A 13,330-nucleotide genomic window follows, 5' to 3' on the forward strand; every position below is an offset into this window, starting at 1 on the left:
GATAAGTTAGTGGCCATGTGAGGTTCATAACATGACCGGTGACATGCTAAGTGTAGACATGTGGAACCATCTAACCAAGTGGTCCATCATCAATGTCTGCACATGCTAAGCTTGCTATCTCAATACTCTCTCTCAAGCTCAACTGTATCTCTGTATCTCCAAGTAAGCTTTGAAATTTTTGAAGCTTCTCTACACCCAATGGCTTTGTGAAAATATCAACTATATGATCCTATGTGATCACATGTACCAAGTCAATCTCTCCTACAAGTATCTTCTCTCTTACAAAGTGGTAATGCATCTCAATGTGTTTTCTTCTAGCATAGAATATTGAATTCCTAGCTAATTGTATGCTACTCATGTTGTCACAGTGAATGACAAATGGACCATCTCCCTATATATCTAAATCACCCAATAACTTTTGCAGTCATACCATCTCACATACTACCATAGGAGCACCTCTGTACTTAGCCTCTATACTCGATAAAGCAATTGTTGCACTATCGAGTAAGGGAGAACATACTCCATGTAACTATTAAACTACTAAGGGAAAACATGAATCCATTGGTAGATCTTTTGTCAGACGTGCTACCTGCCTAATTTGCATCTATGTATGCAAACATTTGTATATTCTTACTTGCCTCGTAAAAGAGCACATATTGCAAAATGGACCACATATCTTAATATGTATTTAACTACATCCAAATGAGGCTTTCTAGGCATCTACATAAAGTGATTAATAAGGCCAACAATGTAATTCAAGTGACTAATAAGGCCAACAATGTAGCTCAAGTATGGCCTTGTGATAATCATGTAAATCAAACTTCCTACTATCCTCTTGAACATAGCAAGGTACTCTATCTCATTATCCCAATATCAGTACTCAACTTCACATTTTGCTTCAACAACACATTGAAAGAGGCCTTCATGTTGTCATACCATATGTGGACATTATATCCAAGCAATACTACCTTTGGGATAGCCATATACCATCATCACGTCTGATCACCTCAATACCAAGAAAGTACCTTAGCTCACCCAAATCCTTCATCTAAAACTTATTCAAAAGATCCTTGACTTTAGTAATTCCACTGCCATTGTCACCTATAATCAAGTCATCCACATAGATGACTATGATGACCAAATTTGTATCTCCCTTTCTCATATAAAGTGAGTCATCGGTATCAGAAACATAGAAGCTAATGTTGACAAGATACTCTCTGATCTTATCAAACCATGCTTTAGGTACTTGCTTTAGCTCATAGAGTGTCTTCTTTAACCTAGCTTTATACATGCTAATAGAACCACCTACATTATGCTTAACTTTGAAGATCCACTTGTAGCCAATAGCTTTCTTGCCCTTAAGCAATGGTACTAGATCCCAAGTCTTGTTGGCTTCTAATGTAACAATCTCCTCATTGTTGCATCCCACTATGACCAATATCATCCTCAAAATAAGTAGACTCAACATCCTCAACCACCTTTACCATATAAGCATAATGGTGAGCTGCATAACCTTCAAAATAAAATCTTTTTATAAGGTATTTGATTGTACTAGACCTATGTATCACTGGATCACTCAGTGGAGCCTTTACATTACCATGTGCTCTTTGTACACTTAGTGTCCCGCTGACTAAAGGAATATCAAGCTCATCATCCAAACTCTTTGAACCACTGGAATCTCCATCAAGCCCCAAATTACAAGCAAATGTATCATTACCATTTGTCACTTTCTTCTTCTCTTTGTCTTTACCTAGAATACTAGTAGATGTATCTAAAGATGTGGTAATGCTCCCTAGTCCCCTAGACCAAGGGCTAATTGTAGATGTAGTACTAGATGATGTTTTTGGTCTACTAAGGCTCTATGATTTTTACTTTTCTTTCTACACATAACTATCAATTGCCCATCTCATAAAAAATAACATATACTCACTCAAAACTCACCTATGATATGATTATAACAATGATATTCTTTTTGCTCTAAGGAGTATCCAATAAAAATACATTTTTCAGCCTTTGGACCAAGCTTCCTTTGCAACTCATTTGGCACATGAACATATGCAATATAACCAAACACTTTCAAGTGTGTCACATTGAGCTTCTTGCCTGTAAAGCACTCTTCGGGGATCATCCCATGAACTACAAATATGGGAGTTTTGTTTATAATATAGACAGTAGTATGAATGCCTTTAGACAAAAAATATTTTGATAAATTTTTTTCGGCCATCAATTTTTGTGTAACTTTTGCAATATGTCTATTTTTCCATTCTATAACCCCATTTTGTTGTTGGGTATACATGAAAGTAAACTATCTCTTTATTTCATGAGATCTAAAAAAGTGACTGAACTCATGAGAGAGGTACTCTCTCTCTCCATTTGACCTCAAGCACTTAACTTTCAAGCCTCTTTTGTTTCAATAACAACTTTGAAAGTGTTGAAAGTGCCCAAACACATCACTCTTTTCCTTCATAAAATACATCCACAAATTTCTTGAATAATCATAAATAAACATAACAAAATATTTTCTGATACCAAGAGATATGTTTTGTGTAGGTCCCGAAACATCTGTATGCACAATATCACGTATATTCTTGCTCACATCTTTGGCATGCAAAAAAGATTATCTTACCTACTTACCACACTAACATGCTTTACACACTAGTAAGAAATTTTGTAACTCTAAAAGTAGGCAGTCATGTAACCAACCCAAGTTTGGATTGTATTAATTTCAGCCTTTGCAAATTTGTCTAATACGTTTGTGCCATATTTCAATGTCTGCAACCACTTCTTTGCCTTTAGCATACATAGCAACATTCATAGCAAGAAATCATACATTTAAAGTAAATATGTGACTAACTCTACTTTCTTTTGTGACTACCATGTACTTATTATTAAAGTCTTCCACAAAATAACCTTTTGTATTAAATTAAACTTGTAGTGCTTGCTTTATTATTTGGCCAATTGATACTAAATTCTTTGTGATGAATAGCACATGTAATATATCTGATAGACTCTTTGTTTGACCATCATCCAAGCACAAGGAAACTTTTCCATTGTGTGAAATTTGGTTGGTATGAATCATCATCTTTTTACACATAATCAAGATTTTGTAAATCATGTATCTCTCCAAACCATTCACTATGGCTTGTAATATGATTAGATGCGCTTGAATCAACATATCATACATCATAATGTGTCTCCTTTTTTGTAATAGTATTCATCATATACTATATAAAAAACAAATACTCATTTTTGTCTTCATTTTATCGTATAGACAATACATAGTTTTTTTATTACAATTTACTATTGTGGATATTATTCTTCTTAGCATAATATCGGGTTGCAATATGATCTATTTTATTGCAATAATGACAAAAACTACTATAATTTTTAGAATATTTATTCTACCATCCACCTCTTTCTTTAGAGCTCCCCTTGCCTCTAAAGTTTTCATAGCCTCCTAAAACCCATATTTCATTGAACTATTGATTTAACATGTTTTATTGTAGCATGCCACAACCTCTTGAAGAGAATTTTCCATGTCTCCTTCCTAAAATTAAGTAAATGCTTAGATCTATTTACTACATCTTTTAGGTAATTCACCTTGCATGTTGATCTTTTAGTGATTATGAGAGAAATCAACTCATCAAAAACTAGAAATGGCTTTCGTACATACACAGAAGTGACGAATGATTTCAAGGTCTTCTCATTATTAAGGCCACCCAAGGTAGATGAGATTAAATCATCATCATCAAATATTGCATCAATAGCTACTAAGGTATCTAGCAATGCTTCTTACTTTCGAAACATACTCATTTATAGACATCTTTCCTTTCTTAAAGTATTCAAATCTTGCTTGAGTTCAATCTTTTGTGCCTTTGTATTTATTGAAAATATATTCTCAAAAATTGTCCAAGTAGCATATGAAGTTTTTGCATTTCTGATATGTCCCAACCTAGTATTATCAATGATTGCAAATAGCCAATACATCATCTTTTTGACTTTTTCATTTCATTCTTTCCATACCTTTAATTTTTCTATAGTCATATGATTACTTAGCTTTGACTTCTTTTTCACATGAAACAAACTCATAGAGACCTTTTCCAACAATAAGGAAGTTTATCGCAAGAAACTTCTATGATAGGTAGTTGTTGTTGTCTAGCTTCAACGACGAGGTTTTTACTATTCTCTGCCATTATCATAAATTTGATTTTAAAAAACAACAAATCTTTTGCAACCTTTCACAACAAGTGTACAACAACATACCAAGCAACCTTTTTCATTGACTGCTCAATAGTATATGTAATCTACAACCTGTTAGTAGATAAACCTTGAATTTTCTTCCAATAAAATACCTTAGAACTTATAGATTTGAAATCTATAAATTGTGCATGTAGTTTTGGTTGACACAACCAAAATTGTATTATATCTAGAAACTATTGTCCACAAGCTTGGAGATCTAAAATGGGACCTAAAATGACCTCAAATAGCCAAAAACATAGCAGAGAGCCCTAAAGGGACAATCTATAGCATATACAATGCTCTACTTGTACACTAAATCTCACAACAATCTGAGATTTTTTTCTCTACCCTACTTCTGGTGCCTCCACAAGCAGTATCCAACAAAAAGAGTGAAAGAATTGAATTGCTTCTTACCCATTGCTTGCTTGCTTGAATCCTTACTTCTTTTGCTTCACATTAGCTTTTAAAACGAGTCTCTCAATGGTGCTGCTCTAATATTATGTCATGAATTGCATGGTGGGAGAACTTTCTTGAGCTGCTATGCCAAACACACACCATATACACAAGGTAAAGCTCAGTCAAGATCACAAGAAGAGAGATGGAGGCCAAAATGTGTTCTTGCTAGTTTCTTCTTTTTGTTTTACATAGAATACAATGTACACAAGTATATATAAAATACAACATAAAGGAAAGTGGACTACTAAGTCAAATAGTGCATAACTGACTATACTAATCTATTAACGCTATAACTATGCTAGTTGTAGGTAGGTGCAAGCCACAATGATGCTAAGTGTAGACGTGTGGAAGTATTTAACCAAGCACTCCATCATCAATGTCTGCATGTTTTGAGCTTGTCATCTCAACACAATGTTTGGATACATGGTGGAAGTTATGGAGTGCAAGAGGGTTAAGAGAGAGAAGCATCGCAAGTCTCTTTAGTGGGGTATAATGAATGGTATCCTTATTCTTTGTTATCTTCACTTATATATGATTGTGTATTGTATACTTATACAAGGGGTGCTTGACTAACTTTATCCAACCATGTTTGGCCATTTGATTGCAACTGAAAGTTGTTTCAGATGTTGTAGTGGATGGTAGTTCTAGTATTGACATCATTTTTTAGTAAATTTGTAAGGACTTAAAGTTGACCAATTGGAATTGACATCTTTTAAGTGAAAATGACATATCAAAGGCAAGTCTTTCCACTTGGCATAATGAGATTTGTAGTGTGCAATTTGATGGCTCCTAGTGATATTGATCATGGAAGATATCTAGAATTTTTAGCTCTCACTCCTAGGCCAATGTTAGCTTCAACAACCACATGCTGAGTCAAGGACCAACCATTATTTAGTATAGAAGAAGAACCAACCATTATTCAAAGGCGAGTCTTTCCACTTGGCATATTGAGATTTGTGGAGTGAAATTTGATGGCTCCTTGGTGATATTGATCATGGAAGCTATCTAATTTTCTTAGCTCTCACTCCTAGGCTAGTGTTGACTCCAACATGCACATGATGGAGTCAAGGACCAACCATTATTCACTAGAGAAGAATTTTCACATTTTTATGATGATGAAGAAGGCTTTGCCAAATGGTGTGCAACTTGTTTAGGAAAAATGAGCTTACATGTTGAAAGGATCGGATGAAGAAGGCTTTGTGAAATGATGTGTATCCTATTCAATCAAAGCATGTGAAGGGGAGGATTTTATCAGCTATAATTTTGAATTGGTTGCCCTATTTGAAATAAGGCCAAGATCTCCTCTCAATATGTATCCTCCAATTTTGTACAATACTCTCAATATATGTACCCTCCAATTTTGTGAGAGAAAATTTGTTGGCAACACGAATAGATGATATATACCTACTTTTCAAAGGTAATGGATTTTCTTTCATATTTGGAGTTTTGATACGTATCAAAACTTTAGTTCTCCTAAACAAAATTTTGCGCGCTCCTAGATTTCTAAAAGAACAATCAACTCATTTCTTAAGACATGTCTTACTTTCTCAAGCACAAAATTTAAGGTGCAAGGTAAAACTACTCACATTGCCTCTAAAGGGCAAAGTTATTCTTTGTCCTTAATCTAGAAGCTTATGAATTTAGAATTCAATTTATAGGAAATCGATCTTAGAAAAAAACTTTAATGTAGGGAAAGACTTGTGAACTCAATTAAGCTTACTTAGGAAATCTAATAAATAATTATGAGAACTACATTAGGATGTGAAGTAGGAGAAACCCTAAGATTTTGAGTATGAGTTACACAAAAATATTTTGCATTTTAAAAACACACTGAAATATGAATGCGAGGTATGTTAGGTTTATCATAGGATTCAACGAATCAAAATAATTTGAGAACTTATTTGACATTGCCTAATAACAATAAATTATCAAATTGATTGTCAATATCTAATGATGATTATTCATATTTAAATTTTATTGACGTATTGGAAAAAAAAAGAAAATCAATCCCATAGTGGATAATTAACTAAGCAACTTGTAATGCCATTCATAGAGTGTGGGGCACTAACTAACTAAGTTGCTAAGTTAGGGGTTGACTCAAGAGTCCCAAATTAGTAGGAAAATAAAGTGTTTAGACATTGAAAAAAAAAGTTAGATGCACACTATGTGGCAAACAAAAAGAGAATACGAGTTTTAGATGGAGGATAGAGTTGAGTGCATATCGTATGCATATTCAAATATGCTCATCTTCTTTCTAATGCTTCTTTTCTTAAAATTTTCCTTAAGGTATATATGGATTACTCTCTTCTCTAGATTTCTATTATTCTTACATTATTTTGATCGGTTGATAACTTAGTATTGTTAGAAACATCAATGAGACATGAGCTAGGGATTATGCCATTACATTTATTATACAGTTTCTATATTGCTATAATGAAAGTAAAGTTTTTAGGCATGTCTCTTGAAATACATAACATGTAATGAGCAAGTCGTTGTGTTGCCAAATTTTGTATAGAAAGTTATTCACAATGTTTAAAGAGATCAGTTTGTTTAAGACACACCCTATCATTAATAATGAGCCCCAAGCAAGTCAGTATATTGGTGTTTTTTTAAAAACAAAATACTATGTTAGAGATTGTTTAATGCTTCTTATGCTATTGATGTAATGTTGCTACTTGATATTGGAAAATGATTTGATTTGTCTTTGATTTACCACTATGTTAGAAACAAAGGGAGGGTTTACCTAAAGATTCCCTAAGAAAATTGAATGAGTTAAACCAACTAGGCCCCTAAGTCACCTAAGTTAAAATGTATATGATTTGGAAAATCTAATCTAGATATAATAATATGTTTGTTGGAAAAGGATAGAGGAAGTGGGTTTTTAATAAAAAATTGATAACTTTATCTTAGAATCTATTAATTCTTAGGAAACAAAACTAGTGATGGTTTATATTTTTCCATGTCCTACTTAGACGGATATAGAAAAAATTAGCTTCATCTTTTTTGCTAAATATGCTTTTTATGCGATACGTCTTAAGTGATTTTAAAGACTTGGATATGGAAGATAATCTATAAATTGCAAAAAGGAATTTGCATAATAATAACAAAATAAGAAGTAAAGGATAATATTCTAAAAATCATGATGGGATATGATACAACTTGTGTGCAAAAAGTCAATTTGAAATGAAGTCCACAAGACCATGGGTCCCATAGTCGACTCATGTGTGAAAATTAGTAAGGGCTTAGTTGCTAACAATAAAGAGTTCAAAATCTAACATTATTGATCTAAACTAAGATCTGTAGCAACATTAGGGAGTTCTATTTGTCATATGATTGACAATGTGATGGGAAAGTACTCCAAGAAGTGAATCCCATGATTTTGAAAGGAATTTATTTAATAATGTTAAATTCATTGAGATCCACATTTGGAACCTCTCGAAGGAGCAAGAAAAAAATAGAACAACTTATACTATGAAAGGCTTATGTAGGAGAACTTCCTTGGGCACTATGCATGATCTAATTACCTATATATTGGATCAAGTGGTAGTGTATTAGGCAATGATATTCTTAGAATGGGGGTCCCTATAGTGAGGGATGTGAAAAGAAGGGCCATGTAGTAAATGAAGATCAAACAATGCATTGTTATATGCTCCAAAACATGCTAGAAAAGGGATGCATCAAAATAGTTTCTGAGTGCATTCTAAATTGCAATGCATATGGATTTTCATCAATAATGAAATAATATCTTTCGAGATAAAAATGACCTTCCACTTGGATTTTTTGTAAATAACATATAAGTTGGAGTTGCATGGAATATGGAGGATGTATAGAGATGCATTGAGGGGGGGACATATATATATATATATATATATATATATAGCGGGAGAGAGAGAGAGAGAGAGAGAGAGAGAGAGAGAGAGAGAGAGAGAGAGAGAGAGAGAGAGAGAGAGAGAGAGAGAGAGAGAGAGAGAGAGAGAGAGAGAGGATCATGCTCAATAGTTCTCTTATGACCAACACCTTAATGCCTGATCACTTAACACATAAAGAATGAGTGTATGCATGTATAATTAGGGTTAGTGAGTGAGATGAGTAGCTAATGGCATTGGTCTTCACCCCCAAAACCTCCCATTTTAAGGCCAATGTGCCTTTAAGAAGGTTAGAAAAATATGTTCTGCAAGAATATGTGAGATATCCTCACCATACACCCAAGTCTTAGTGAGAAAGTATATAGGGTTTTTATCTATATGCACTTTGAAAACATGATGGCACTCTAGATATCATTGTGCAACAGTGGCATGTCTTCTCTAAGGCCCAAGTCTCCCACTAGATGAGTAAGCTATATAGCTTCTTTGCATGCCTCTATGGTTGCTATATACTCTACCAAGCATTTTTGCAAACAAGACATCCATGAGATTGCAGTGCCATACAAGGTACAGACATATCTTGTGGTTGTAATATTCCTAAGATGATTTGATGGAAGAAGCATGTGAACCATGCCTAGGAGTCAAGATTAATAATAAATGGTTGTAAAATATTAAAGAATTATTAAAAAATTTCCATTTTTTTTTTCATTATTTCATTCTCATCTTCATCAACTCAAAAATCTGCAGCACTTCCATGCTAGTAATTAGTTCCCTATAAGCCCTCTTACTCTCACACACTTAAAGGCTAATTAGTTCCCTACAAGCCCTTATCAACTTCCATCTTCACTTATTTTCCACCTCTATCATACATTTCAACTCACTCCAAACTATCTTCCCCTAATCCAAAGAATCATTTCAACACTCCATTTTCATCAATCCCAACCATATCCCATTATCCAAGCTACATAGCCCTCAGAGCTTAGCCCAAGTCCTATCTCAAGTATTATGGTTGAGATCAACACTAAAGAGCATTACGAGGGAGTAGAAAAGGAGTACAAAATTCAAGGTGGCACCCAAGAATCGACCATTGTTAGAGTGGGATAAGAAATAGCTAGAGCTAATGAGCTTTTCATCTTCACGAATCCAAGCTTAGGTACCCTTTGTAAATTCTAACATTAAACATTCTTAGATACAGAGGAATCATAATAGAAATTGCTACTCGTAAGATAAGTTGAAACCTTAGAGGATTTTCATTAGGAATGCACTAGCTATAAATTATGTATAATAGGGGGACCTTCTAAAATCCTAACTTGGAAAGAAGTTTATTAGTGGAATAAAGGACCCTAGGATGGATCTGAGCTAACCAAATTAGGTTAATAGTTGATTGTAGGAAACCTTGAATCTTAGGGTAAGATTCTATGATTTAAATCCATAAAAAGAGAAGAAAAACTAAGTCTAAAAATCTCATAATAGGCCACAAGACTTTATTCTCTTCTCCTAAGATTATCTAAAAGGAAAAGTTGAGGATATCTAAAGTTCATGATTGCCTTGAAAACTACAAGGAACCCTCTACTAGATGGTTAATTACCTAATTGGATTCAAGTATAAATTTATCCTCGAAAGGATTATTTGATGCATAGAAAACTATTTGACTTGGTTGTATGTTTTGCTAATGAAAGGTATTCAAATAGGTAGGTTTTCTATAATGTTGTCTCTGAAGGGCAGATTGCTTGGACTTATGGGACAAGATTCATAATGTCTATGACAAGCAGAGCCTTGCCTCTTAGATATATTGGTTGAAGCAACTCATGGACCTTCATATGAAGGAGGGGACTTCCATGTGTACCCACTTAAATGAGTTTCATTCTATTTTCAACCGCTTGTCTTCTCAAGGGATTGACTTGTCTTTCCGAGGGATTGACTTTAAGAATAATCTTCCTCCCTTGTTCCTATTGGTTACATTACTTGAATCATGGGATACATTCTGTACTACTATGTGTGTAAATATGCTTGTTGATGGATTGAAATTACAGGATGTAGAGAATGCATTATTAAACGAGGACGTTAAGAAAAAGAATGTTGATGCTTCATGTAGTTTTATGCTTTTATAGTTAGAGACAATAATGGTAAGAGTGATAATGATCACCATGGGAGAGACTCTCAGAAGTCTTGTTCTCAGTCATGTGGATAGACTTCACTAAGTCCCATGGTTGTTAGGCCACATTAACTTGCCATTATTGTGGGATATAGGGTCATATTCAACCACATTGCCATAAAATATGTGATGACAAGTACAAGGAAAAAGAAAAGGGAAAAGTGCAAGAAAAGAATGATGATTGCAACATTGTCTCTAACAAGTCTAGCATAAAGATTGAAGAGATTAATATTGTGCAAATTGATTTGAATCATGATTACATACTTGCAGCTTCTTCTTTTGATGTTTCACAACTAAGTGATACCTTGTCCACCTATATCTAATGTTGGCTGATTAATTTAGGAGCTTCATTTCATGTTCTCTCTCATTAGGACCGGCTCCACTCCTATCGTAGGAGCTTCATAATTACATACTTCCAGCTTTTTCTCTTGATGTTTCACAATTTACCGATGCCTTGTCTACCTATATCTAATGTTGGTTGTTTAATTCATGAGCTTCATTTCATGTTGCCTGTCATTAGGACTGGCTCCACTTCTATCACAAGATGATAAGATCTATGAGATTGCATGATGACTTGGCATTGTATATTGTTGGTATTGAAGATATCCAGCAATAATTTGCTTCAGGTAATATGTTTACTTATGCCATGTTTCGGCTTTGACTAAAAGCATACTGTTTGTTGGATAATTAGATGATGTTCATGGAAGATTAATTGTGGAAATCTTCACTTAGCACAAGGTGCCAAGTTTGGTACTCTTTATCTCTTTCTTGTATTTGGGTCTATCAACTATGTTTTGGTACTGGTTGCATTACCACATGTATCATTATGGCATCATTGCCTTGGACATGTCATTAAAGGAAATTAAAATGCTTACATATTAACAATATCTTCTGTCCCTTGATTATAAACGTTTTGATTCTTGTGATAATTGTATTTATGGCAAGAAAACCCATAGTTTGCATAAAAAGTCTAGCATTACACGCATGGATGAGCCTCCAGTTCTTGTTCATTTTGGTGTTTGTAAACCTATACCTTGCAAGTTGTTAAGTGGCGTAAAGTATTTCGTTACTGATTACTCACATAAGGTTTGGGACATATCCCATGAAGTAGAAATCGAAAGTCTTAGCTAAGTTTTAACGCTGGCTTACTTTTGTTGAGGACCAGTTTGGGTAGACTAAAATGCCTATAATTTGACAATGGAGAATATGTATCTAAAGCCTTTAAGCAGTTTTGTAATGAGAGGCATTAAGCATCAATTGGCCATCCCATATCTCCCACCTCAGAATGGTATGATTAAGCAAATGAATATGATGATTTAGAAGCAAATTTGTAGTATGCTAGGTAGCCAAGCTTACCATAGTATTTTGGGATTGAGGTAGTCACTACTATTGCACACTTGATTAATCGATCTTCATATAGTGCTATTGACAATTAGGGAATGGAAGTGAGATATGCTACTGTCTATAAGATTGGCAAGATTGGAAGGTCATCCGTAGCCATGATGTTTTTCACACTTGATTAATCGATCTTCATATAGTACTCTCAACAATTAGGGAATGGAAGTGAGATGTGCTATTGTCTATAAGATTGGCAAGCTTGGAAGGTCATCCGTAGCCATGATGTTTTTCACTATGAGAAAATACATAAGTAACTTGAGCAAGTTGTTAACGTTCGCAGAATTTCAATGTACATAAGTCCTTTATGAGTCCACTAATCACTTAGTATGATACTATTGTCAAGAATAATACTTGGCTCTTGCATGACTTATCGCCTAACAAAAAGTTCATTGATAAGTGAGTTTGCAAGTTGAAACTTAAGTTAAACGGTTGTGTCTACTATCATAAGACTAGACTTATGACAAAGGGCTATGCTTAGTAGAAGGGCATTGACTTTGATGAGATGCTTCCTCTCACTTGTTGTATGATGAGGGTATGTAGTACTTATATAGTAATAACTAAAAAATGGTTGAAATATAAATCAATAGGACATAAAAATTACATTTTCAAATGGTGATATCTGTGAGAATATATCTATTGCAATATCGCAATTTTATTTGAAAATGATAGAAAAGACACATGTAGATAAAAAAAATATTTATACGACCTAGAGTAAGCACCTCGAGCTTGATATGAGAAAATACATGTACATTGTACACCTACATACTTCGTCTTCAAAATAATCTTTAAAAGAGGACTTTGTATGTTAAATATGATCAATTGTTGTGGCGTACATCAAAGGCATGTTATTCTAGCTTTTGACATGTCAAATTTGGACTAATTCCATTATTATTTAGACATTTAATTTAAAAGCTATGGCTGATGCATTGCTTAATGCCTATCAAAATATGCTTAAAACATTATTAAGATATTTATTTAAATACTATGACTAAGGTATTGCTTTGTGCCAAATAAAATATATTTAAGATATTTTTCAAAGATTTGGTCTTGAGGACAAGCCTATTACTACCATAGACATTATTATAGAGAGTTAAGTCTTATGGATTACAAGCAAATTGCCACTCTTACAAGAAGTTGGAAGATAAGCCTTCATAATGCTATAGACTACTTTAATGTCTCTCTCTCTATGAATAGGTTGTTTGATTTCTGCATTTTATAA

The sequence above is a fragment of the Lygodium microphyllum genome, chromosome 15 (genome assembly GCF_053477565.2).
Source record: "Lygodium microphyllum isolate KBCC chromosome 15, Lygodium_microphyllum_v1.1.10, whole genome shotgun sequence".
Classification (NCBI taxonomy): domain Eukaryota; kingdom Viridiplantae; phylum Streptophyta; class Polypodiopsida; order Schizaeales; family Lygodiaceae; genus Lygodium; species Lygodium microphyllum.